The sequence below is a fragment of the Manacus candei genome, unplaced genomic scaffold (genome assembly GCF_025592945.1).
Source record: "Manacus candei isolate 608988 ecotype Guabito, Panama unplaced genomic scaffold, ASM2559294v1 h1tg000060l, whole genome shotgun sequence".
NCBI classification, from domain to species: domain Eukaryota; kingdom Metazoa; phylum Chordata; class Aves; order Passeriformes; family Pipridae; genus Manacus; species Manacus candei.
Window position 1 is genome coordinate 2,120,236 of NW_026138108.1, and position 25,970 is coordinate 2,146,205.

At 43.3% G+C, this 25,970-nt stretch overlaps 1 long non-coding RNA gene across 2 annotated transcripts; it reads left to right on the top strand.

The window, feature by feature from the left end:
* Window positions 1-2,319: 2,319 nt before the first annotated feature.
* LOC127478470 (uncharacterized) lies at window positions 2,320-22,371 on the top strand. Of its 2 annotated transcripts, XR_007907235.1 has the most exons (4): window positions 2,320-2,927; window positions 6,888-6,971; window positions 21,914-21,978; window positions 22,164-22,371. It is a non-coding gene; the product is annotated as an uncharacterized LOC127478470 (long non-coding RNA). The 2 variants fall into 2 exon arrangements; XR_007907234.1 differs by having other exon boundaries at window positions 21,914-22,371.
* Window positions 22,372-25,970: the final 3,599 nt, after the last annotated feature.

The window sequence follows — 25,970 nt, forward strand, 5'->3', positions numbered from 1 at the left end:
TCCTGCCACAGAAACAAACTGAGGTGTTGGAGGACTCCTTGTTACAGGTACAGGTAACTCAGTGATGAAATAGGTACAGGGCCAGAAAAACAATGTTGCCCAGGAATCGTTTTAGCTTAATTAGCAAAGATTTCTGGTTGTGGTAGTGAGTTTCAGTCAAGTGTGGAGCTATCAATGGCTCCAACAAACCATAGATTTTTCCACTGATGCTTTATGATGCTCACCAGAAGTCAGTTCTATTTCATAAACAGATTTGCAGTCTTTTTTGCTTCAGTCCCCATTCACTTAAGAGTTGGATTCAATGATCCTTGTGGGTCCCTTCCAACTCAGAATATTCTGTGATTCTGTGTAATTACTGTGTTTGGCTGCGACATTTTACAACAGAATTGGTGGTAAACAGGTAAATCAAAAGATGTGTAGTCAGTAGGTCAAGGGAGATGATTCTCCCCCTCTACTCTCATGAGACCCCTCCTGGAATGCTTTATCCAGCTCTAGAGTGCTCAGCACAGGAAAGACATGGAGCTGGGACAGAGAGAGATCTCTGGAGCTGGTCCAGAGGAGGGCACAAAGATGATCAGAGGGCTGGAACACCCCATGCCCCTTGAGGTTGGAGGCTGAGAGAGCTGGATTCGTTTGACCTGGAGAAGAGAAGGCTCCAGGGAGACATTGGAGCACCTTCCAGCACTGAAAGGGAGGCCTACAGGAAGGCTTGAGAGGGACTTTTCACAAGGGCATGCAGTGATAGGACAAGGGAGAATGGCTTCAAACTAAGAGTGATTAATCACTGATGGTAAGAATGATCTGTCTGACTGCGCCTTGTATGTCCCTAGAGGTAGCCTTTATCCACATCTGTGATCTTGCTGGGGACAGAGGCACTGCTTAGATGTGTAGCTTTGGAATTGTGCTTTGTGTAAGACCCTTAGGGATAAGAGCTGTGCATTTCTGTGGCACAGTCAGATTTCTTTTGAAAATAACTTGAATTCTGAATTTCCTAGGTTTACCATTCTTGTTCTAAGAGAAAACAGTGTTGTCCTTGTGACGTTTTAATCCTTAGGAGTACCTAGCTGTAGTCTTGCCTTTAAAATTCATGTCACTGAATCCTGATTGTGAGCAGTTTTCATGAAAGGATACTCACACCCTGTTCCTTTCCAAGGTGCTTGCAAGGGAATTCCTCCCTTGCTACTGAACTATATTCCAGATGCTGCTTTTTTTCCCCCACTTAAGTTTGTGAAGGAACCTTGAGATAAATAAAACTCAAACTACTAGTGTCTCCAATCCTATAGCCAGCTTGTGAAAATGTTCCAAGTTGTAAAAAGACTAAACCTAAAGTGGCCCACAGCAGTGCAAAGTCTTTTAGGCTGACTTTGAAATACATTTGCACACAGTAACAACCTCTCATTTTTGAACAAACTAACAAATAAAACATTTCCATGAGGCTGACTATGCTAATCAGTGTAGAGAAGCAGCCGTTTCCAGAAGTTCATTTTCAGCATATAATTTGACCAGATGGAATTTAACTCATCTTTAGAAAAAAGCCTTGAATTTTAGAAGAAACAAATAAGAAACTCAAACCCTGCTATTACCTTCCCCAAGCAAGCCAGCTGCCTTCCCTCACCTGCACTTGGGTTTCAGTTAGCAGTATTTTGCATTTGGAAATTGCTCTGTAAAATTCTTGTTGCATTTTGCTGGTTCATCTTCCACACCTGCACTACTCACAGGTTTACCTGTTGCAAACCAGGCTCCAGTGGGAATGTCAGTGACACTCAGCAAAACTTTACAGTCTGAGGTGACACCATGTTTCTCCCTGAACTTGCCTGTGCCAAGGACAGAGCTGACACCTCCAGGGGTGTGCACGGTTACAGCTGAGGTCTGACTTGTGCTGCTGTTTGGGGTCACAGCATACCTGCAAAGAGCTGCTCGCTAGGGCCCACCTGTCCCTTCAAAAAGCAGACTCTGCCCTACAGTGGGATATTGGGAGTGATGCTGGTTGGTACCAGGGAGAGATCTCCAAAAGCCAAAACGCCTAAAGCAGCTTTACTCCATCGACGGCTTCTAGTCCCCTTTCTCTCCCTTGCTTTTCTGGACAAGCTGGGTTTTATCCATTGACTGTTACCATTCCCAGCACAAGGTGGCACTCAGTTTCCAAGAGAGGGATTGCTTGGCCCTGCAGCCCCACTTCCACTTAAGAGATTAGTTACAAGCTACTCGGCCATTTATTGTTTTGTACTGTGAGGTATCCCAGGAGCCCATCAGAGTGTTACCTGGGGGAAGAAAACAACCAGCCATGCTCGGCAAGGGCAACTGGGAAATAACTTGATGCTGAATGCTGCTGTGCTCTTGCTGGTTTTAATCCTTTTGCATTCCACCTGGAGTTTCCCCCTTCAGCACTTTCCAGACTTATCCATGCCTGTCTCTCGAGTTTCTGCTGTTTCCATTAGTCAGAACAACTCCTGCCAAGGGTAGGCAGGCAGTGTGTGCTGCTGTGCCTCACATCCTGCTGGGAGCCGCTGGCCACTGTGTTAAAGGCCCTTATGCAAGGGGCAGTACAAGTACAGGATGAATGGGGCATGAGGGGGAAAGGGGAAAGAAGCAAGCAGTGTAACATCCTCCTCTCATCCCCTGGGTCTATAGGAATTCTTTCTTGGTTGAGATCCAGCATTAACACTTGCTTTGGGAATGTTGTATGCATTCTTGAGGGGGAGGGGTGGTTGGCTGGTCTTACAGCTCCCAAAATCAAGTGAGAACAAGTTGGCTGCTGCCTCTCCTGTTGCTATGCAGTACTTTTAATTTAATATTTGCTGTGGGGTCACACCTCCGTGCTATGTGCCATCAGTAGTAGGAATATCCTGGCCATCTAGGCAACATCTCTTTCTAGAATACTGAACTCTTATGTTTGGTTTACTTGCTGTTCTCCCCCACACTGTAAGGTATTTATTATCTAAACAGACATGGTCAATCAATTTCTATGAAGTCTTAATGAAAATTAGGGATGAATACAAATAGCGAAAAATGTAGCTGAACAGTACCTGGCCTTCCTTCAATCCAGGCTATGTGGCCCTTTTTCTTTGTTGTGTAACCTGTCTTGCTGCTCTCACAGAAACCAGGCAGTTTAGTCTCTGGACTCTTACTTTTGCCCATGCCTTCTTTGGATCAAGAATTACCAAGAAGTGATGGAGATACTGGGGCACAAAAAACCGAACTGGCTTTCTTAAGGGAACTCAGCAGTGACAGAAGTGACAGACTCTGAAATAGCACTGATCTCCTAAACACTAGTTAAAGTGCAGAGAAAAGACTTGATGCATCACCTTCTGGGCAGGTTTAAGAATTCCCTGACACCAACAGGGATGTCCAGTGTCTGGTGGGATGACAGAGGTCAGAGATGCAGGAAATCTTGGTTGTCTGTTACAAGCTGTTTGTGTGCCCTTGAACTTTTTAATTAGTGGGTGAGTAGTCATGGTTATCAGTGGGTTAAGGGCCCTGAGAACTGAGCTTTTCCACAGCTTACTGACAAATGCATCTGCCAGAAGTAGCAAGCTAAGGGAGGCAGAAGGGAACTACACACACACACACACTATAGTTTGCACCCATGATCTGGGATAGAGGTGGGCTGGTGACAAGCACAGGAGTCTGGATAAGCACACTCTGGAGTCTGAGGCAATGACTGCCATACCATGCTACAGCTCCAGCAGCAGAGGGGCAGTTTCTGTGGGAGAAGAGCAGTTTGTTTGAGTGCCTGGGAATCAGACTGGTTGGCTGCATTGCCCAGGCAAGGTTGTAATGGATATTATTTTTTAAAGTCCTGAACTCTTCCATATTTATATTTATTTACTTCTCCTGTTCCTGTGTATCCTTCTGGCTTGCCTTTACTAGACTTGCCTTACACATCACTGAAGCACTTGAAGTCTGGCTCCTGATCTGTGTTCTGTCTGCAAAACAGAGATGGTACTACCTGTGACCTAAGAAAGCCTGTAAGTCTAATAAAGCTAAAAGTTCCTCAGGAGAAGGACCTTTCCTCGTCATGCAAACTTTTACGTATGTAGTATGAGTCTCGAATTAGGTAGCTGTAACTCACAGTTAGAACAGTAAAATTATTGGAAGACCTCTTTCCTCTTTTAGCTTGTAGAAGATGTAGGACAACAGTGACTTTTCTACATTCCTTTCTATCTTTTGGAAAAGCTTCCCTCCTCAACCCCAGCCTAGCATATCTGCACAGGTGAGACTTGCACCCCATTTATGTTGCCAGGCAGCTGCAGTTGCAGTCAGTAAGAATCTATTTAGACTAATTAGATGCTGAAAATCCATTATGGTTCTCTTGTTGGCACCTGTAGACACTAAAAAATTATGTGCCTCTAACAGGACCTGACTTATGGTAGGGCTTCGCAGTGCTTGGCAGGCACAAGGGCTGCTGCACTTCACTGTAAAATGGTGTAAGAAGGAGGAGTCTTGGCTGTGGAAAGCAGCTGTAAAGCCAAAAGGAATGGCTCTGTGTCTTGTGACCTTTGCTGATTGCATGATTGCCTGACGTGGTATCATATGATGACTCTCCTGGACTATTAAGAATCAAGCAGGGCTTTTTTTTGTCCTTGCATCACCAGGATGAAAGCTTCCAGAAAGCTGTCATAGCACTTGGTAGTGTACAAGGTGGATGACTTTGGTCGAATTCAGGGATTTGGAATGAACTACTTTGGGTTTTTTACAGCCCTGCCACTGCTTCCTACTTACAGGCAAACCTATCCCACTTTCTTCCCCCTGTAAAATTGAAATAATTCTTTCCTCATTTTTAATTTTCTCCATTTAAATGATATCTTTCCTACACCATAGATCATCAAATGGTCAAGGATTTAGAAGGAAGAAGGTTAGTCATACACCAGTATCAGATAATATGGTATATGCTCATGAGCTGTTAAGCTCAGCAGAGCCTTTCACCTCTCCAGGGCTGGTTCATGTGGATATTTACTGGCTGCTGTAACGTGCCATTTTTCACCAGCTGGTTCTAATCTTATTGCAAGGTCTTCTGAGCTAGCTTCATTGCAAAGATTTTAACTGCACTTTGGAATCCTAAAGGAGTAAAGATTAGGTACAGAATGACAGAATATGCTGAGTTGGAAGGGACCCACAAGGATCATCAAGTCCAACTCCTGGCCCTGCACAGGACCATCCCCAAGAGTCACACCATGTGCCTGAGAGTATCATTCCAACACTTCTTGAGCTCTGTCAGGCTTGGTGCTGTGACTGCTTCCCTGGGGAACTTGTTCCACTGCTCAACCACCCTATGAGTGAAAAAACTGTTTCTAATATCCAACCTAAACCTAAACTTCAGGCCATTCCCTCAGATCCTGTCGCTGATCACCACAGAGAAGAGATTAGTGCCTGCCCCTCCTCTTCCCCTTATGAGGAAGTTGGAGACTGCAATGATGTCTCCCCTCAGACTCCTCCAGGCTGCACACACCAAGTGATATTTCTCACCACAAGAGTATTTCAAGATTGTCCTTCCTTTTTCTTGCTCACAGACTCCGAAATTTATTTCTGTGGCTAAAATTGTCAGCACTAAAGTTCCACCTTACTGGAACTGATGATTTCTGTACAATTCCCAGCAAAGGGGAATTTGTACTCCAGCATTCACTCCGAAAAGTACTTGCAAGCACTGTTTCCTGGATCCTCGCCTGTTGCGCCACCGGGTAGCTCCACTGGTTTGAGGGCGGAGGATGGTCTGGGTGGTGCTTGGCAGCAGCACCACAGCGGGGAGGAGACAATAATACTGTTTGTACAGGTGGGAGCGGTGCTTAGCTGTGCACCGGGGGCTGGAGGTTACAGCTGGTTTGGCCACCCGGGACTCCTCTAGCCAGGGCAGACCCACATACTGGGAAGGGCAGCACGGGGGTCTTGCACCCTACTCTCCTGGACCTGGAAGCATGGGAACTGTCTGCCTGTGAGCTCTGTGGGTGCATCGTTTGCTTGAAGAAACGGTTTAGGTTGTGATTTTTCTTTTTGGCAAGTTTTCCCCAGGAGAGGGAGCAGTCCACACAAATGATGTCGAGGGGAATGAAACAGCTTGTTCCAGCTTCCGCTAAACCGTGTTTGCTGCGTTGCTGTGCATGCCTTCTTTCCTCATGCTCCTCATCCTTTTCCTTCATCTTCTGACTCCTCTCGTAGCATTGCAACAGCTGTGGCGGTGCTGGCTCTTCGAGGCTGGCGTTCAGGGAAGGTACTTGCACCTCTTTGCATTTTAAGCTGTTTTTCCCACCACAGTGCACCCCAAGGTTGCTTTCAGCGCCCTGTTCCACGGCCCACATCTCCATCACCGGGCCCTAAATCACCTCATTCCCAGCACAGCGCCCAGCTCGCCTCCGGCCCCAGCCGCAGGGCAGTGGCTCGGCGGCAGCTCCAGCAGTCACTATGGTGACAGTGGTCAGGCAAAACAGGACATCGGTTAACACAGGAATTTGGGGCTGCTTCGCTGGAAATCTCTTTTCAATTCCAGCAATAGTAACTTCCAGAGGCTTGCTGCTGCTGAGATATCCATTTGGAGGTTGACTGCTTTCCTAGCAGTCCATTATATTTCCGGTGACATATGCGTAAAAAACCAGAGGAGGTTGTGGAGTTCAAAACCACTGCTGCCAAAGTTCCTGTCTTCATGGTGTCTTTTGTTATATTAGGAAAAGTTCCAAAGCACAGTAGCCTGGTTACTGCTTAGGGAAGGGATTGTGGTTTCTTGTTGACTTACTTTGCTATTTATTCCTTCCTTTCTTTCTCTCTTTCTTTGTTTTTTAAAAAACCAAGAGGAGATATAACTAAGCTAACTTTGTGATAATTGTATCTGGATACTGCATTATATCCTAGTACATCTGATACAAAACCATCTGCTGACATGTGATTGTGATTCTTAGTGCTGCTGTAAGCTGAACCACTCTGGGAAAATTTCCAAGGAATAATGGGAGGAATTCTCAAGGACAAGATGAGGACAGCACAAGGTATCTGTTCAACAGTAGTCCTGGGAAACTAACGTGGCAGGGAAGCTGCCGTAGCAGTGACTGGCATGAATAATAGTGTTACTGTTAATTTAGTGTGCCAGTGGAAAGATTTAAGAGGTTTTGTGTATGGATGACCCTCAAATTAAGGGCAAAACTTGGGTGGTGAATTTTGCAGCAAAGTTATACAGCTTTGAAGTTATACAGCTGCTAGGGAATAAACTATTTTCACTGGCTGAGATCTGCAGCTGTCTTCTTGGAGATGGTCATCTCTGGTAAAGACATTCCCTGAGACAGAAGCAGTCTTTTAAGAGCACATAGCTGCAACAATTGCATCTTTGCAGTGTGCTATCTCTGAATGTCTGATACAAAGAACCCTATCGACACATGCTGTGATTTTTAATGCTACTGTCAGCTGAACCACTCTGGGAAATTTTCCAGCGAGCATCGGGCAGAGTTCTGAAAGACAGATTGAGGACAGTGCAAGGTATCAGTGCTTGCAGCATTCCTAGGAGACTACTGTGCTAGAGCCATATCCTGAAAGGGGGTAAACTTTTAAGTGTGTAGCTGCTTTTAAGTTAGTACAAGCAGGCATGACGAAGTGCCTGCAAAAGTTTGTGTTATGAGCAGCCCCCTATACTACAATTTAACAGTATCTAGGCCCATGCTTAAGTCCTCTTTTGTGTAGGTGAGCAAAGTGGGATTTGATCTATAAGCTGTGTGTGTCCTTTCTTTGGCTGGAGGTGTATATTACACCTGAGCAGTGTTGCAATTCACGAGGCAGTAGTTGGAGTATGACAGTTTACTTCTCCAGTGCTTCTCTATCTGCTGTTGGTGAATGTTATCTAAGCCCATCAGATCATGTAGTTCATGTTGATTTTGGAGCCTAGTGGGTGACACTACGCAGTGGTCAGGGTAAACAGTTCACACGGCAGCCAAAGTTCACTCTTGCAGGTCTGAGTTGTCATCTCTGCTTCCAGTTTGCATTGATAAAATGGTATAAAAAAGGAACTGCTTTAGTGGAAATGGGTGAGGCAATTTAACTCATATTGTTGATGTGTCCATTCAAAGGGCAACATCAGAGTCAACTGAGCATGAGCAAATTGCCATTTATGAAGGCCAGACCTTAGACTCTGGACCTTCACAGTTGAAGAATCACTAAAGGGCCACAGAATTACATTTCCATTATAAAAAAAGCATGACTTGAACCTCAATATAAATGCCATCTCCACCTCAGTTTTGTAATGTGCTCTGAGATAACCGCATGTATTACTTCAGAGGAATGCACTTTGCCATCTCACCATAGACCTGTGGGCTGGTGCCATCCAAGGGACAGTGCTCTTAGAGAGTTTATAATTTCCACAACTTTTTGTTCAGAAGACATCTCTAGGCAAGGAATTCCTGCTTCCTGTTAAGGCTGGGTGTGCAGCAGATTTTGTCTATTGACACTGGCAAGTCTCTTTAGCTTCATTTTAGTGTCTTTATAAGTCATTGCTTCCATGTTTCATTACTTCAATTGTGTACCTTAAGTTTTAAAATTGTTTTCAGATGGTCCTTCTACTTGCTGGCACTGCACTGCCTGGATATGACTGTATCTGAAAGCTCAACAGTGATGCTTAAACTATGACAGTCATGCATAGCAGGTCTCCCAGGATATTTAATTTGTTGCTGTTTGCTTGCTTCTGGGCATCTGTTTAAAAGGGGAGAAAAACTACCAAACAGAATCAGCTGTTGAAAGAAGCTAAATTCAGCTGAAGTTTTGGATGTGGCCTTAGGTGGGTTCTGACAACTCATGGGCTCTCTCACTTCTACTTGCATACAAATTTGTGTATGAAAAAAACAAGAAGTTCCTATTTAAAGGATTGTGATTTTGTCAGTTTGTGGAGGAGTCTGGTTAAAGGACAGATCTCAAAGTGGTGTTAGGAAGAAAGGGACATTTGTCTGCATAGCTCTTCTCTACTGCCCATCCTCTCCATGGGACTGTGGATGAAAAATGTTTTCAGTTCTACTGTGGGATAGGGAACACAGCCCAAGTTCACAGAGCCCAAGGGTGGCATTTTTCAATAGTACCAGCTGCTTCATAAGCCAATGGCTGATTTGTCCCTGACCTCCATGGTAGTGGCACTAGGCCAACACTGTGTGCTCCAGCAAATCATTCCCTCAGGCTCTGTGAATCCTGTGCTATTGTCCTGCTTCTGGGGCACTGAGAGGACACCCTCTGTCACTCATGCTCTGAGAGCAAACTATGCAGCAAGGGTGGTGGTAGTGCTTTAAGCTGCTGGACTCGGGGTGCAGGGATGGAGCTGAATGCCTAATTGAGGAATGTCAATGGCCAGATCACTGCCAGGAGTGAGCATCACCTATCTGCTTTGGAATTTGCAGAAGTGCATGTGCCACACTACCTGCTGAACACAGGGCTGTGGAAAACACAGGTCTCTTGAGCTGTGAATCAGAAAGAGAGCAGCTGACACTATAGACTACCCTGATACTCAGTTGGAAGCACTATTTGTTCCAGCTGAACACCACCTCCCAACCCTTTCTGCTCTGTCTCTCCTCTGCTATTTTAGTCAGCATGCAGAAGCCTTTTTGTTATAAACTGAGACACTATGTGAGAACACAGCATCTTCACCCAGAGCAGAGGGCACAGACTCTCTTTGCAGTGACTTCTGCTTATAAGGGACAGCAGAAACATTGGTCCTGTAGCCAGGTTTGAAAACTGTGGTTTCTCCTATTTCTAAAAATTTCCTGCCTTTCAGCTGCTCTGCTCATCAAGAGAGTTAGCAAGAGAGACAACAGAGATGCTGAGTGGCACTTGCATGAAAGATGGTAACAGAAGAAGGGGGGAGGTAATAAAAATGGGACAAGAACAAAAGTAAGAGTGACCTTGACAGAAGAAAATAACAGTGATGGCCCAGAAGATGGAAGTGCAATAGACAGTGGAAAGGGGAGACCTTGGAAAGATTAACGAGACTAAGCTGTACTGAGGAGGAGGGACCTTGCACTGATATTTCCAGGCAGCTGTGCAGCCATTTTCTCATGCAGTGAAAGACATAAACATATGCACCATGTGTTAGAAAGCAGAAATACAAGCGTAAGGGATTTTTCTGTTTTCTCTCTCAATTTTATGAAAATTGTTGTCCTTTTTCTAGAGTTGTTGACTTTTTTCCTAGAAGCTACTTCTCCAGAAGGCGTGTTCAGTTTTGCAGTTCCCCAGTGGGTGGATTTTTACACATGCAGTATAATGCCTTTGTTTGGAGAAGTGTCGTGTACAAACAGAAATCTGAGGCTTTATGGCTGGTAGAGCAATAATAATTTAAAGGAAATTCCTCTCTCTATACAAGTTAAGACATGCCAAATTCACCTCTCCCCTGAAGCTTGTGTCACCATCCATGAAAGCTAGTCTGAGCAAGTCACATTTCTCATCTGCTTTGAAGTTCCAGTCAGTGGCAGATCAGACCCACTAAAGGACTGAGTGAAATCTGTCCTGCCAACTCTACCACACTCTCAGCAGGTTCACAGAAGACTATGGGGTGGATGTCACTGCACCGTTGAGTTAATAAAACCTTGAAGCTGCCTTAATTTTGCTGATGTAACTCTGTCTTGGGTCCTAGAAGTATATAAGAAGTATACAAGAGCTCAGGTGGCTGTTTCTTACAATTTTCTTAAAGTTCACTGCAGTGCACGTAGAAGACAGACCCTATTTTCCCTTTAGCAATCTAGGAAGGACCCCATTACTCAGCTTTGTTTCAGGGAGAAGCTGAGGATGGATTATCTTGCCTACAGGAGTACAAAAGGAGCATGAAGCACCTGGACTGGATGCTGCCCATCCTGCACTAGTTCAAAGTTTCTCTGGATGTGTCCTTGGCAGATGAATTTCTCCACTTGCTGAGGATTTGTGTGTGACATTGAGTCCCAGAGGAATAGCTGCTGCTCAACTGTAGTGTTCTCTATGTAGAGAACACTACTAAAAGCTTGGGTACACAGCATTTGAGAAACCTGGCCAAGGTAGTTTGCCTGGCATGCTACAGTCCTAGATGTTCCAGCTGGAAGTAACATCCGTTCTCTCACTGTTGCTGGGCTGCATCTTTAGTACACAGGCTCCTTGGATCAAGACTGCAGCTTTGTCTGTGTGACTAACACTGCCACACTGGAAGATCCCTAACACAACCACTTTGTCAGACACCCGTTCCTGCTGAGTCCCAAGCAGCAGCAGCTTGTCTTAGGATGGGTTTCATGATACTGAAGTGGAGGAATCCTACCCAACAAGACTTTCTGTGCTCTACACACCTGTGATGGATTGAGCTGTCTACTGCCAGTGCCCTAGATCAACAGTGAGGATGAATGGGTTGAACATCGGAGGAATCTCTCCTTTGACCACTGATGTGATTGGATTTTAGTAGGTTACCAACGCAGAGAAAATTTGTATTAAGTGAATTTATTTCTTCCTTCTTCTCATATTTATATGTTGAATTAATATTTTATATTCAGAAAGTCAATTAACTGTGCTTGTCACTGTGCAAGAAACTTGCTTTCTTTCAGAAAGTTCTGCTTATCCTGCCTGTGTACCAGATATGTACCTATAGCTTAGGAAACTTCTATTTGCATGGCGTGACTATGAAGTACTTTGGAATAGCTGGTTCTGTTGTCCCTGGTACTGTGCTCCTAACACAAATCTCATGAATGGAGTGGGCCGTGAGTATAGAACTTGGAAGTTTTTGGCTTGGTTGATGGCATCTTGTTTCAAGTAACACAAGTGAACTTGGAGACAAGAAAGGAGATGTTATTGACTGGTGTCTTTCCAGAAGTTTACACTGCCAAGTTGGCAACAAGCCCTGCTTTCATTTCCGCTCACACTGGCACATCTACCCTTCAAATCAACTGAAGTGCCAGCTACAGTGATTTATATTCTTCCCTCCCAGAAGTGAAGTTTCTTAATGGATTATAAATGAGCCAGAGATGTTTCTTGACAGTCACTTTATCTGTCCAGAAGTGATAAGAATTAATCCAATGGACGGAGGTTTTTCACACTTAGAATAGTTTGAGAATCTTGCAATGAAGTGTTTTTAGGATATATTAAAGAGGGCTCCATACTGTGTCTCATCTTTTCCCAGAACAGCTCTAGACACTGAAGAATAAGTCTTTGGTATGGGTGATTCGTGTGGTAGGGACTTGGGCTGGTGATTAGTGTGGTAGGGACAAATTTATTTTACCAAGCACTGATTTGCAGAGGTGAGAAGTTTAAAAGACACCAGAGAAGCCCTTGCCTGAAAATTTTACTCATAAAGTCTGCACGGTGTTCGTGTTGGAGAGGTGGAGGAAGGTGAGGACAGCATATGGAAGATTATTAAAAAAGGAGATAGTCTTTAAAACTATGATAGCTCCACTTGCCTCTAACAGGCAGATCAGCAGCTTGTTTTCCAGGCTGTTGGAAGCTGTTGAATTGATGGGCTGCAGGCATTTGGCCCCAGTGCTATGGAGGGGACCATCCTCTAAAAGCAGCCTGCCTTCCAAGGTCATATCCAGACACACAGCATGTTTGGAAAGACACTGGTATGTTGCTGATTTGTGGAATTTTCATTTCCCACAATGATTTTACCTCACAGTAAGACTGGAACTGGAGAGATTTTGATTTGTGTGGGGCTTGGAGGGCAGAAGATAGAGATCACCGTCATTGTATCAGAGGGGCAGCAGGCAGGGGGACTATTTCTTTGAGAAATGCAGACATTTACTAGAACAGGATCTCTGAAGTACCTGCTGACTGAAACATTCCAGGCATTCCTGTGCCGTGCTGCTGAGCTCACATAGCAGCAGCTCATGCTGCTCAGGCTGCAGCAGCCTGTCCTTGCCAAGTGTCTCTTGGTCAGGGACTCTCAGACACACTGCTCCCATTAGCAAATTTACTACATGGAGTAGCACTGCAAGCTGTGAATTTGCAGCTGCAGCTGCAAGAGAAAATGGATATGATTTTAGTGTGGTGGTGTTGTGAACAGACCTGCCAGAAGCAGGTGGTAGGGCTTGCAGTGGGCTACCCACCACGAAGGTTTCCTGGGCACTTTGTGCGCAGTCCAGAAACTCTAGTTCTATGCAGCCCTTACCCCTCCTATAGCTGCTGTGTCAAGTTGTGTTTGCACGTACCGTGAGGGGCAGAAATTCACACCATATCAGTGTCAAGAAGCTTGTAAATCATCTACTTAATAGTCACAGGTAAGATAACGTATTAAAAACTAAAGGCACTGAGAAATCCTTCCCACCTCACTCACCCTCCCCACCAAGTACTGAATCTTGTCCAAAGCTGCACAAACAGGATTCTGAGATAAAGACCTTGGGTAAGAATTACTAAAACAAACAGAGCATGGAGTGGTTTGTTTAGGGATTGGCCTTCTCAAGGCCGAAGGGTGGGTGTGGAAGAACACTCCTTACTGAGAGGAAAGCTAAGAACATTAAAAAAATACATCTTGGAACTAACAAAGCCCTTCTTAGAAGTCTGTCATATTTTAATTAAATTGATGTAGCATAGGAGGAAAATCATACAAGTACCATGCAAAGTATGTTGCCTGGGATTTCAATGACTAGTAGCACACAAACTTTATAAGAAGTAGAGGGATCATATTCTGCTTAGCATGATGCAGTGCAGCAGTTATCCAGAGTTAATGCAGCTCTAGCAAGGAAACTACATGCTCCAAACTGCATTTTTGTCTTTACAAGCACTGTACAAGAGAATTTACCATTCAGCTGCAAACAACCTGATTCTGAACACAAAGAAAAGAGCAGAAATGTCCCAATTTAATTCTTCCCTGCCACATGCTGCAAACCTTTCCATAGCAGTACAGTTCCTGGAGGCACGTTAGATCAGACACCACGCAGTGCCTGTCTATTGATGACTGTCTCCATGGCAGAGTTTCTTTCCTATTTCTGTTGTTGCATGGATGAAATCCACTGTTAGAGCATTATCTGCATTGATGGGGGCTACATTCTGATCTACAGGCAAAAACCTCCATATCTGTGATCTTGCTACTCTGTGATCTGGACCTGGGGGAGATATTTGTAGGTGGAACATGATGAACCATAGGACTATAGTTTTAGGTCAGCAACACCTCAAAACTTGTTCTTTTTGCAGGTTGGTCTTTTTTTTTTTCCTCTAGAAGAGTATGTGGTCAGTGCATAGGGGCAATGTCTACATCCCCTTGACTCAAGGCTTGTTTAACTTTCCTATGCTGTTTGCAGATAAGGCAAGCGTTATCATTTTAGCACAGTCTAAGAGAAAAGGATAGGAGGGAGCTATTAGATCCTCCCCGTGTTACTCTCTGTCTGATGGCAGGGTTGTCCTTCACACTGATCTCTCAAATGTGGTAATAATAACAGTAAAGCTTTATTTTTACTGGTTATCAGCCAAAAGCAACAGCTAGGCTAAACCAGAAACTATCATCCCTTCTGCCTTTGCAGTATGTGTGCTGAATCTTCTGCTTCTGTAGATCTTTCCTGAAGAGACAAGGGGACACAGAGACCTTCATCCCGTCCTCGTCTACCTAATCCTGGCCACCATCTAAGAACAGGCTCCCTGCCCTATCCCCAGCAGGCCAACACTCTCCCACCCTCCCAGTGCAAATCTACACCACCTCCCTTCTGTCCAAGCTCTCTTTTGCCATTAAGACATGGTGGGTTTTTTCACAGCTCCCTGTTGCTGCTTCTAGCAGTTGCTACCTCTTCTTCCTCTGTATGTTCATGGCAGTCTTCTGTTTTTTCAAGGGGGCCCTATCACAAAGTTGCCGTGTTCAAAACCACGGAAGACAAATGATGTGTGTCTGACCAAAATGCCCCCATAAGGGCCAGAACTGGGAAAATGCATGGACTGATTCTTGTGCAGGGACTTTGCATCTTTCTGGAGTGGAGATGCTTTTTAAGGAAATAATAGAGACTGTTTAACCCAAGGTGTTAAGGACTACACAGAATTTAGGTGAATCTAATCTCATTTGTTCATGGTGTACTTTGAAGGAAAGAGATTCTGCTGCAAAAGTTACAAACCCAAAGGAAGTCTGGCCCTCCTACTGGATAAAAGGGCATGCTTCTTGCATGCTGTTGGTGCACAGCTTAGCTTTCCCTTCATTTGTGTGAGCAGTGGGAAAATAATCGGGAGGTAAATCCTATTCAGGCATAACTCAGTTATAACTTTGGATGGTGTTCATCTTCATTCTAGATATCTGCAAAGTAGGTGTGTACACCCAAGCTGCCAAGTCTGGGTTCCTTTAATAGTCAAAGGAAAGAAATTGGCAGTTGTTTGAAGAATTTTCAGGGTTAAGTGAACCTTGCCCTTGGTGCTGTTGACAGAAGTTTGGTCTGGGCTGAGATGCAGACGTCTGTGGTGAAATCCCAACCAGGGTGTAATAAAATCCTGGAGGACATCCTGGGACCCAAGTCATTCTGCACTGTGAAAGGAAGATGTGGAACACAGGAAGACTGTGAAATAATAATCTATTAGGAACAAGAAAGTTCTATTAATGTTGTGACTCTACCAAGTTAACACAAAGATGGATGGTTTTTGAATAGGGAAAAACAGGTGCAACAGACCCCTGTAGACTTCAGTATGGGGGAAAAAACACTACAGACAGCAAGTCATTCATTTCAGGGCTAACTTGCTAGACTGTGTATCCTTAGGACACCAACGGAAAGGTCCCGTGGGGCTTGTCAGTAGGTGCAAAGGACGGAAATAGGATTTTCTAGGAAGGCAGGTGGTGACTGAGTAGCACTTCTATTTTTGGTTTTTTGAGGTCACTCTATTTGTTTTGAAGTCATTCTAATTCAGGATTGGAAAGGGCTGGGAGTTGTTGGTTTTGGCTACAAATTTGGTTTGAACTTTAACTGAGCAGCATCTTTCTGTGGCGTGCAGCCATGCAGCCATGAGGAGGGATTTTGAAGGGCAGTAAGAGGCAGGATTGGCAGCGTCCCTCAGGCTGCACTGACAGGCTGGTCATGTACAGTGCTAGAATGGCCTGACCCAGGTTGGGGCCATCACTGCCAGGCCTCTGCCTCCCATCTACTTGGGATAACAGGACTGCTGGGGCTGTGCCAGGGAACACCAACTGCCAGACAGGTGAGGGGACTCTGCTGTCCTCTAAAGACAAATGCACGAAGTCCTAAGCCAAACAGGCTAATCACAGGGCTGGTTCTGCTCTTCTGTTGAAACACTACGTGTCTGTGGGTTTACCTGTCATGTCCTCCACAGTGCATCTCCAGGAGGAGGGAATGGTAAGTCTCAAGACAAGAGGATAGCTGCTCACTTCAGACCTTCTGCATGGGGAACACCTTCCTGAGATCTTGCACACTCTGTCAGTGTGCTAAGCAAGTTATCCATCCATGAATGAAACCTTTTTTAGCAATAGCCTTGGCAGCCATAGCCTTGGCATGCACATATGAAAGAAGGAAACCTCTTACAAAGGTTTAAGTAGGCTTTTTCATCTATTCCCAAAGGAAAAAAATCTAGCTCCTCACTTAGCATAAATGCTGTTTTCAAAGAGCCTTGCTAAACAATGTCTGGCAAAATCTATGATGCAGGAGTAAGAAAACAAATTAGGGACTTGTGTTTGGAAGAGCTTATTCTTGTTTGAATGCTGTGTAAGACAGTCTCCTGAAACCTCAGAGGGGCAGTAATCTTGCAGATATTGTGCTTGGAGTCAAAATCAAGTTAGATATTTTCCTGTTCTTGTGGAGCCCTGTAATTACAATAATATTTGAGTTACATGGTTGGTGAGCTAGAATTATTTCTCATAGCAGAGCCAATTGCTGAAATAGAGATATATTTTGACACTTTTCCATCTCAAGCATGCCCAGAAAGAACATATCTTAACTCTTTTATGCTGTTGTTTAGGAGCTGGGAGAAAATCCTCTAAATATAGTAATGGCTGTGACACTGGTACAAAATAGCCCCCTTTCCCTGAACCCAGCACTAGAGAAGGGCTGGGAGGGAATGCTACAATAATCAATCACACCTTGATTACAGTACTTTCTCTGCTCCAGTGTTGCATTGAGAACTGCAAAGTGGCTGAGATGTTTTTATCTGAACAGAAAAGGAGCACATTGGGTCCAGAGCAGCACTTCTTGGAGTTAGTTCCTAAATTAGTTGCTTCAGCGTATGTCTAATGTAGCCATGATTCTACTGGGTGCCACCAAGCTTTGGTTCCCCAGGCTAATGTTGACTGCTGCTGAATTTGCTGCTGGCATTTCTCCAAATGGCAGCACAAGCTTTCCCAGGTGGTTGGGATGCAGATCCCACAGTAATATGTGGAAGAATGAGTGAGGAAAGGCCACTCTCATCCTCCTGCACAGATGCAGCAATGTGTATATTATCTGACATCTGGCTGTGAGGCATGATATGTTTTGATGAGGTGCATAGCTGATATCCCTGATATCCTACGGGAAGTCACATTAGAGAGGTCCCATATGCTGCTGCTGGAGATCCTGTGCTCTTTCTGGGTGGGTGCATTTTCCCACTATCCATGTCAGGGTCTTCAGAGAAGCTGAGGCAGAACTCTGTCTGGCCAAATCCTGTCTCAAAAAGAAGGCTCATTCTGAAGAGAACTGGCAAACTGAATTCCTGTGACAGAAAAGGCAGCTTCTGTAGGGTAAAAAAATATGGCTACAGACCAACTAGAAACCACTAGAAGTTTGTTTCAGCTGCAGCTGCTAGACTGCAATAGCAAAAAATATTCTTAACAACTAGTGGACAAAAGAATTTCTTGCACAATTCAGAGGAATATGCTAATACATTTGTAAGGAAAGGGTTTAAAATTGCACAACGTGCTGAGGAATGATACGTGTGGGGATTTTGTCTCATGGCCACTGGCAATTAGAAGGAATGGAGAGATAACTGCATTTGCTCTGTTCTTCGTTCCATGGAGCACAGGGAGGTTCAACCACAGCAGATACTGCAGGCCAAAAGTATTCAGTTGAGCATGCATGGGATGAGTCCACGGCAAGGAGAGTCTGCACAGAGTTCAAAGAACAACTTTCTGCATGACATTGTGGAAAACATATCACAGTAAAGATGTCACCCACAGAAGGTTTTGTTGGCATAATTGAATATTAGGAAAAAGTTCTTCACTGAAAGGGTGGTCAAGCACTGGAACAAGCTCCCCAGGGAAGTGGTCATGGCACCAAACCCGTCACTGCTCAAGAAGCGTTTGAACAATGCTCTCAGATGGTTTACCTGGATCCTCATGGGTTCCTTCCAGCTCAGAATATTCTATGATTCTAATTGTTCTGAATTCAGTGACTAGTTAGGTGTTCATTATTCACTTCCAAACTATTATGATTTATATCGTGTTTCATGTGGTGTGACTAAGCTTTGATTCCAACAGTTGTTACAAATATTATTAAGAAAACTGTGTCATTCTGAAAGTAAAACAATGCATAGATTTATTTTCTGTGCCTTTAAAAAATAAGAGCAATGAGCTATTCTAAGCGATAAAGGTATGCCAGGTTGAGATCTTTTTATGTAAATGTACTTATCTTAAATTGCTCAAAACAGAAACTTCATTTCTGTGGTGTAAACCATTTTCTTAACAATTCATTTAGTCAACATAGCAATTACAGAACCACTCTTAAAAGTGAGTATCTAAAAGACTTGCAGATTTATAGCAGCTGGCTTGTGTTATTCACAATCCACTTGTTCAGACTGGTTGGAATGGAGCATACTCACTCTTTTCTCTGGATGCTGGCTTAGGACTTGCTAAGACAGAAGGGCCCAGGAGACTTTGGGGGAACTCATTCTTGGTTAGATCTCTAACCGAAATGTTTCCAGAAGGATCGATCTGTACTTGCCCTACTCAGAAGAACAATTGGGATTCAAGGCTAAGTGAAGGAGATAGCTATATTGCAATGGAAGAGGAGATTGCTAGTGTACATGCATGTCCCTATACATCTTGTTAGTGTAAAAACAAATGGGATGGGGCTTCCTTTTCTCTTGAGCTTCCTTCAACTGATGAGAGATTCCTTCAATTTTCAAAAGTGTCAAAGATAGTTTTTCATTTTGTTGTTGGATGTTTCCTTCACTTCACATTCTTTTTTTCCATTTGTTTGCTTGCTTATTTGTGTAGCAGTTGTTATAGCATCTATAAACAGGAAAAAGATTGCATGTCTCCCCTCTCCTCTTGCTTTTAATGCTCCCTAAAAATAAATTCTTGTGTCTCACTCTCATCTTCCCAGATGTTACATCTCTCTGGAGTGTAAATAACTGAATAACTCAGTACTCATACACGATGTGATACCTTTGATTTTAGTGCATCAAAAATAGGTTCTGATATAGAGAGTGTCAGTATCAAAAGTGAAGGCAAGTGCTCTGTTCTCATGAATTCAAAGTGAAATGAGCACTTTGATGTGAATTTCAAATGAACACGGAGGGAGTGGTCCTTTCTAAAGTAGTTCAGTCGGCACCTGTAACCTCTTAAACTGCAGCCCTATCTCTCATATGAATCAATATTTGAACCAATATTTACTTAGGACTCAGGCATGATTTATATGGGAGTCTTGGTTTTGCAACAATTGGTGTGTTACTCAATCAGATTCCCAGATGACTGGTTAATATGTAACGAACCAGATTTGTAAATTCAGTTGGCACGCGCTATCATCAGAATGGAAAGGGGAAATTAATTATATCATGTTGTATTTAATTCATAAATCTGTTAGACACCTGTAACTGAGTACTACGTGCTCTGGTTAGAGGGGCAATAGGTTTCATTCTGTTTTCAGAGGGTTTCTAATCTGGATTAATTTCTTGGTGACCATTTTCTAGTTGTCATAAGTAATTGTGTTATTCCTCTTTGTCAAAATGGAAAAAAAATAGGATTAAATTAATTACTTACAAAATCCCACATTAAAAAACTCTATAGTGTGCAGCACTAAATCTGGTAACAATTAACAGTGAGCTTAATTCTGGGGTCAAAAACTAGCCCACAGTTGTGAAGTTTAGGTATATCACAAAACCACTCTGGCTCTTTGTAAAGTTACCTTCACCTCCCGGGCATTATCAGTGATTGTTTCTGAAGGAAGGCCATTTGTCTGGATGATGAGGAGTTTCATACAAAAATCCACTCCATTCATTTTATGCCAATATTGCAATAAAAAGATTAATGAAAGAATCTAAAGACCTATACAATAAGCAGTTATTGTTAATCAAAGATACTAGGTCAGAGGACTTACTTTGAAAATGTTATTTGATCTTTTGGAAGAGATATTTTTTTATATAAAATAAACGAGCCCGGGAAATTCAGAGTAATGCATTTCTTCCTACAAATAGCAATGGTGACTTAAATCTATTCAGATAGGTTAAGAAATCCTCAGTGTCTGTGTAAAACAGACAAGACCTATAGCTTTCTAGGTCTCAGGCTAGAACACTTGAAAAATCAATGTGTGTGTCTGTGTGTATGTAAGAACACAGCCGGCCCCTGAAATGTTCTAACTTCTTTGTTCTCATGATCCTCCTGTATTTACCCTGTCTGCCCTCCACGTGTGTGCTCTAAGTCCAGTGACCACTTCTTTGGCAGTCAGTTCACCATGAATGATCACACTGTGGCATATTTGGAAACATTTTCTACCTTAATGACCTTTCTTTAACCTCAAGCTGCTCCTTGTTATCACTGAGAAGGAACAAATGTGTCTGAGTGAGGGGAATAGCTGAAGCTCTTGCCTAAACATATATCTTGCCCCAGGCTCTGCCAGCAGAGTTCCATTGCTGCCATTGCTGCAGGCTTGGCTCCTCAAAGATTCCAAAACTTCTCTCTGCCACCTCCTTACTCTGAGTGCACCCATGATAGAGGTTTAATGGCCCATGGGGAGATAACCAGCTAGAAACCATTCTTTGACTGAAATGGGAAACTCGGCCAGGATGGCATAGAAACGATACCAACTGCTTAAGTATAATCAGCACCCAAGTAAAGACTATGGTGTCTGGAATCCATGTCTGGAATCCACTTTTTTACATCTTAACACAGGAAAAAACTGCACCATGCTTGAATAACCAGCAGTACTGGAGTTGCAAGTTCCATCACAAATCAATCACTTCAGCTTGCTGTTAGTCCATTGCTAAGCATGCTTAGCATAGCAAATTGCTGCGTAACAAGCAAAAACAGAGGGGGGAAAAAGATATTTTAGAAGTCCAGGACATTTTAAGATTAGTCTGTGCCCTACCTCATTATTTGGGTAAATAATACATTTTGAAATGTTTTAGAAATGTATGCACATTTTTACTGTAATACTGCCTATTGTTCAAGCAACATATTCATGTAGGTGTACTCTAGAATCTTTTTATTGTGTTATACTTAAATATAGAGCATTTACTTTCATGTTAATGGAAGCCACATGAACATAAGAAGGAAGTCTTCTAGTTGGCTTGCTCCTGCTCTGTTTGTGTCCAGTGAATGCACTTGGGTTCTTCACAGCACACAGGCTCTGAGCAATTAACACAAGCAGTGACAGTGCCTGGTGCCTGGTTATGGTGCACTACCTGCTTTGTCCTACATGATTCTCTGCAGCTTTTTATTGGTGACCACTATTACATCCATGGTAATTAATTCTGTGGCTTTTTTTCCCCCTCCCTAGTCACCACATCATACCTACCTCATTGCCAGCCCACTTGCTGTCAGGGGGACATGCCCCACCTTGTATAGGCAATTTGTCTGCGTTGCAAACTTGAGACAGCTAGTGGCTCTGGCATGTTCTTCCTTGTAGCAGTTTTGTTTGGCTTTCAGCTATACACTTCCACAGTGGAATTCATAATGCACAAAACTGTTAGTCCAATACCTGGCCACAGTAGGCATATTGGAAAAGACACAGATTATCACAGTTTAGAATTTCCTGAGTGTTTTCAGTGGGTTTTGTGGTCATTTTTAGGAAGAGTTACAAAAACGTGCTATCAAAGAAAAGAGACTATATCCAGTTTCTTTTTCTACTGGCAGGCTGAAATATATCCCAGTGAGGCTGCAAAGGATGTGGAAGGAAAGCTACAGATGGCAGGTGGCAGGTCAGCTCTTAGACAGGAGAGCAGTAGGGCACCAACACAAGCTGGGGCAGGAAGGGGAAGCAAAGAGTCTGTCCCTCTGTGGCTTGGGTGGCACTGTCGCAAAAGGACAGTGGTGCAAACTGAGCAAGCAACGACGACCTGATGGTTGAGGACCCCCCTCCAGTGCCTTTCACCCATTCCTCCAGCCTGCAGAACCAAGCACAGCCCTGACCTGACGAGCTGCTTCTCATCCAGAACTAATAAAACCAAAGATTAAGAGGGAAGAGAGAGCCAATTCAGTGCAGGTAAAGAACTGGTTACTATAGCAACTGTTTTCTTCTTTGAGCATAGGTTGGGAGGACTCCCTTGCAAGGGGATTTCTGTGCAGTCCCCAGGCTGGAGGGGGAAGTTGCTTCAGGAATCTTGTTTGACAAAGGCTGCATGGCTGCACTCTTGAACTCTTGCTGGGGATCGGCGCGGGAAGGGGGGGGGGGGAGCTGGGATAGGGTTGTAGAAGAGCTTGACTCTTTATCCAAGCGTAAAGCAGAGATTGAAGTGGCTGAACTCATGGGAGAGAATAATGAACTAACTGAGCCCGTATTAAAAGTGATACTCAAATCGTGGTGTATTGTTCTGTGGGTTGCAGCTACACCTGAAGCTGGGGCTGTACCTCAGTACCTGACACAACCAGGAGTTTTAAGCCTGGAGTTTTTAAAAGACGTAAGAGAATAATTAGCTAATTCCTACTGGATTTTTGAATCTGAGGTCCTAAGAAAGTTTCCCAGATGGGTTTCTTCAATAAGACCAAATTGATGCAGTGTAAGAAACTAAATAGTTTGTAATATAATAAAGGCTTGGTCAGTTTGACTCTGGGAAAAGTCATTCTCTGGGACTAGGGCCAGGTAATGTTATCTTAGTGTACTGCTTGGAGTACCTGGCACTGTACAAGCTCTAGGTCTTTGTGGTTACCTTAGACCAACATAGCAAATGAATGAGCATATTATCCTTTCAGTAGGGCTGCTTTCTGGTGTAACACACCCCTTGCATTCACAGGAGACACAAGTACCAACCAGTGCCTAGGGTAAATCCCTCCTTTTTTACCCTCCTTAACCCTGTCTGCTCTGGTAGGTACACTGCAAGGGCCAAAGTTGCACCTCATGTTTGGTGCTGGAAACCAAATACAGCAGGAAAATAAAACAACATGTGATCATCTTGAATTTAGTCCTGAAATTCTCTCTGTCACGATGTCAAAGCACAGAAGATGCAAATGGTCTTGATAACAGATGAGCAAAAGGGACTTTGGGTGAAATATTATGCCCCCCTCTTCTTCCTAGGCTGCTTACTGTCTATTTTTCCATGCAGTATTTTTGCTGGAGACACTGATACAGGAGAACATTGTCTGCCATGATCCCACTACCCTTCCTATCACTGAGGAAGAGGAAGAGGGGACAGCTGTGCAGACTCTCTTGCAGCTGCATCTCACCTAGGTGGCTAACACAACTGCAAACCTTCCTCATCCCTGTCTTTCAGAGTAGCATTTTTTTGGCCACTGATGCAGGGAATAAGAAACAGCAGCCTTCGTATTTGTTTAAAATATATCAAAAGTCATACCAGATGTAGAACCAAGGAGTCAAAAAACGAAAGCAGGTTCCCCGCTCCAAGTGCAACTTGAATGCAGGACTAGGCTGGGAGTATTTTGCTATGGCAAAATGCTCCCCCGTGAGCAGTGCACTGAGGTGGTGAGCCAAGAGGCTCTGAAGGACTCAAGGACAGCCCTGAACTATCACCCACACTTGCAACAACTGCACAGTTCCCACAGCAAAGTCTCCATCCCCAGACTAGTTTTAGAAAGGGGATTCACAAACTCAACATCAACCTGCTACTGGTTCATGAAGAATCAACAGCTTATCAACATCTGCGATTATGACGTCTGCAAGCTTTTCAGCTGAAATAAGTATCTGTGCCCTATCATTCTCTCTATGCCATGTGGCAGATCCAGCCTTAGGTGGCATTTGATCTGGCCAGTAAAATCTGCTGCCACTCGGTATAATAGTGAGAAAGACTTGTGAAAGAAAGTTAAGTGCTTTATAAGTCAGAATTCTAGACTTAGCTCTTTTGTGAGTAATAAGCAATTTCTGCTGCCACAATGCAACTGATGTGAACAAAATCATCATCAATCTAACTGCTGCAATTCCCTTGCTGCAGATATACATTACAGAAAACTGGAAAAAAAATTCCAATAAGCTTTACTAAAACACACAAATTAATAAATTAAGAAAAGGTTCATGTTATACTCTCATAGAAAAGAGAAATGATTGACTATTTCGTGATTGAGTATATGATTAAGATTGCATTCAGAACAGTGAAAAGTAGAAATTTCTTTTAAGACTTGCAGAAGTGTCTCAATTACTTCAAAGGAAGTAGCAGACTCACTGACCATTATATTCTGTTCAGCCATTGATTATCTGGTCATGATACAGAGCTGAGGGCAAAGTTTTTATTGTCTGAGGGGAAAGATATTTTTGCGACGAGTAGTTTTGTGTCCCTCCGTATTGACAGCAGAGGTCATACAAAGTCTCAAGGCTCTGCTCACACCAGAAGAGGGGAGCTTAGTCCAGATTTTACCTTGCTTACAGCAGAATTAGTCGCTATGTGTTTGTTTGTGATCTAACCTTACTTATCTCGGTTACTTCCTTTGCAGGCTTTAAAGCTAGGTTTTCCAGGGGATACAGGCAGCTGAAGTATTACTCCCTTAATTGGTCTCATTTATTAGATGCTGCAGCAAATTAACCTATTAGATGGAGTCAGAAATTGAACATAGATATAGAACCCATGTCTGCTAGCTACAAAAAAAGTGAGCTAGTGCAGCTTGGTTGCTATGGTGTAAAATTTGACATAAGGAATATGAAGACACGTTTGCCTTTTCCCATTACTGAAGAAGATGGCTGGTTGATCAACCATGGTTGATAATCCATGAGGTAGGCTGTTGCATTGGTACCTAACAACAAGGTGGTTCTAAATGGAAACAAGTATCAGTTGCTGCTGAGAACATAATCGGGCTTCTCAAACCTGAGTCCAGTATTTTAACTAATCAGTCAGTCTTGGAGCTTTTGAGCCAATAATTCAGCACTTAATTCTCTTCTTTTAGTTTTTTTCTGATGCCTTTTAAGTTTCAATATATTCCAGTGTTAGCAGAAGCCTTACTTCTGTTGATTTGAGTATATGAATTACCTAAGTGTAATTGATTTCTCCTTAGGAGCAGAAAAATATTACATATATAAGTAGAAGAAATCCATTTATTTTCTTTTTTTCCTAATTGTTTTATTTGAATGGGGACTTAGGACAATTACATCTTAGTAGTCTCTAAGGAGAACCTGTCACTCTGTTTATCCATTTAATGCATACTGCATGAAGAAGAGCATATAAATTTCTCATGCGTTGCTCCTCCTGAATGTTTTGAGCTAAACTGGGGAAGTTCTTGAATAAGAGCAGAAAATGGTTTATTTTGCTGTTTAGTGAAATCACTAGCTGTCTTTCCACACGCTCTACTGGGTTTTCCATCATACCTTCAGACCATTCGTTGTTGGCACTGCTGCCTAGGCTTTCAATAAGAGCAAGCTTGTGCCACTGCTGCCACATTGCTTCCTGCCCGCTCAAACTGACCACACTTGAAATGCACACTGGCAGGGGTAACATGGCTGAAAGGACTACTACCCACAATGTAAACATGAGAGTCATCTTAAGCAATAATGAATTCCCAAACCAACATTTACTTTTGGGCATAATGAAAGAAAAATAATTTTGGCAAATAACATTTCGATTTGCCTTCATATCAACTAAACCTGCAGGCCCTTACGATTACTCACTATATGTGTATCATGAGTTCTACCATGAGTACTTTGTTCTTGCCATTAGTGTGCTCTATATGTTTGTGGCTCCCCAGAAGACAGACCAGTTTGTTGTAAAACACAGTGAACTGTTTTCAAATGAGTTACACCCTTTTTGTAAAATCA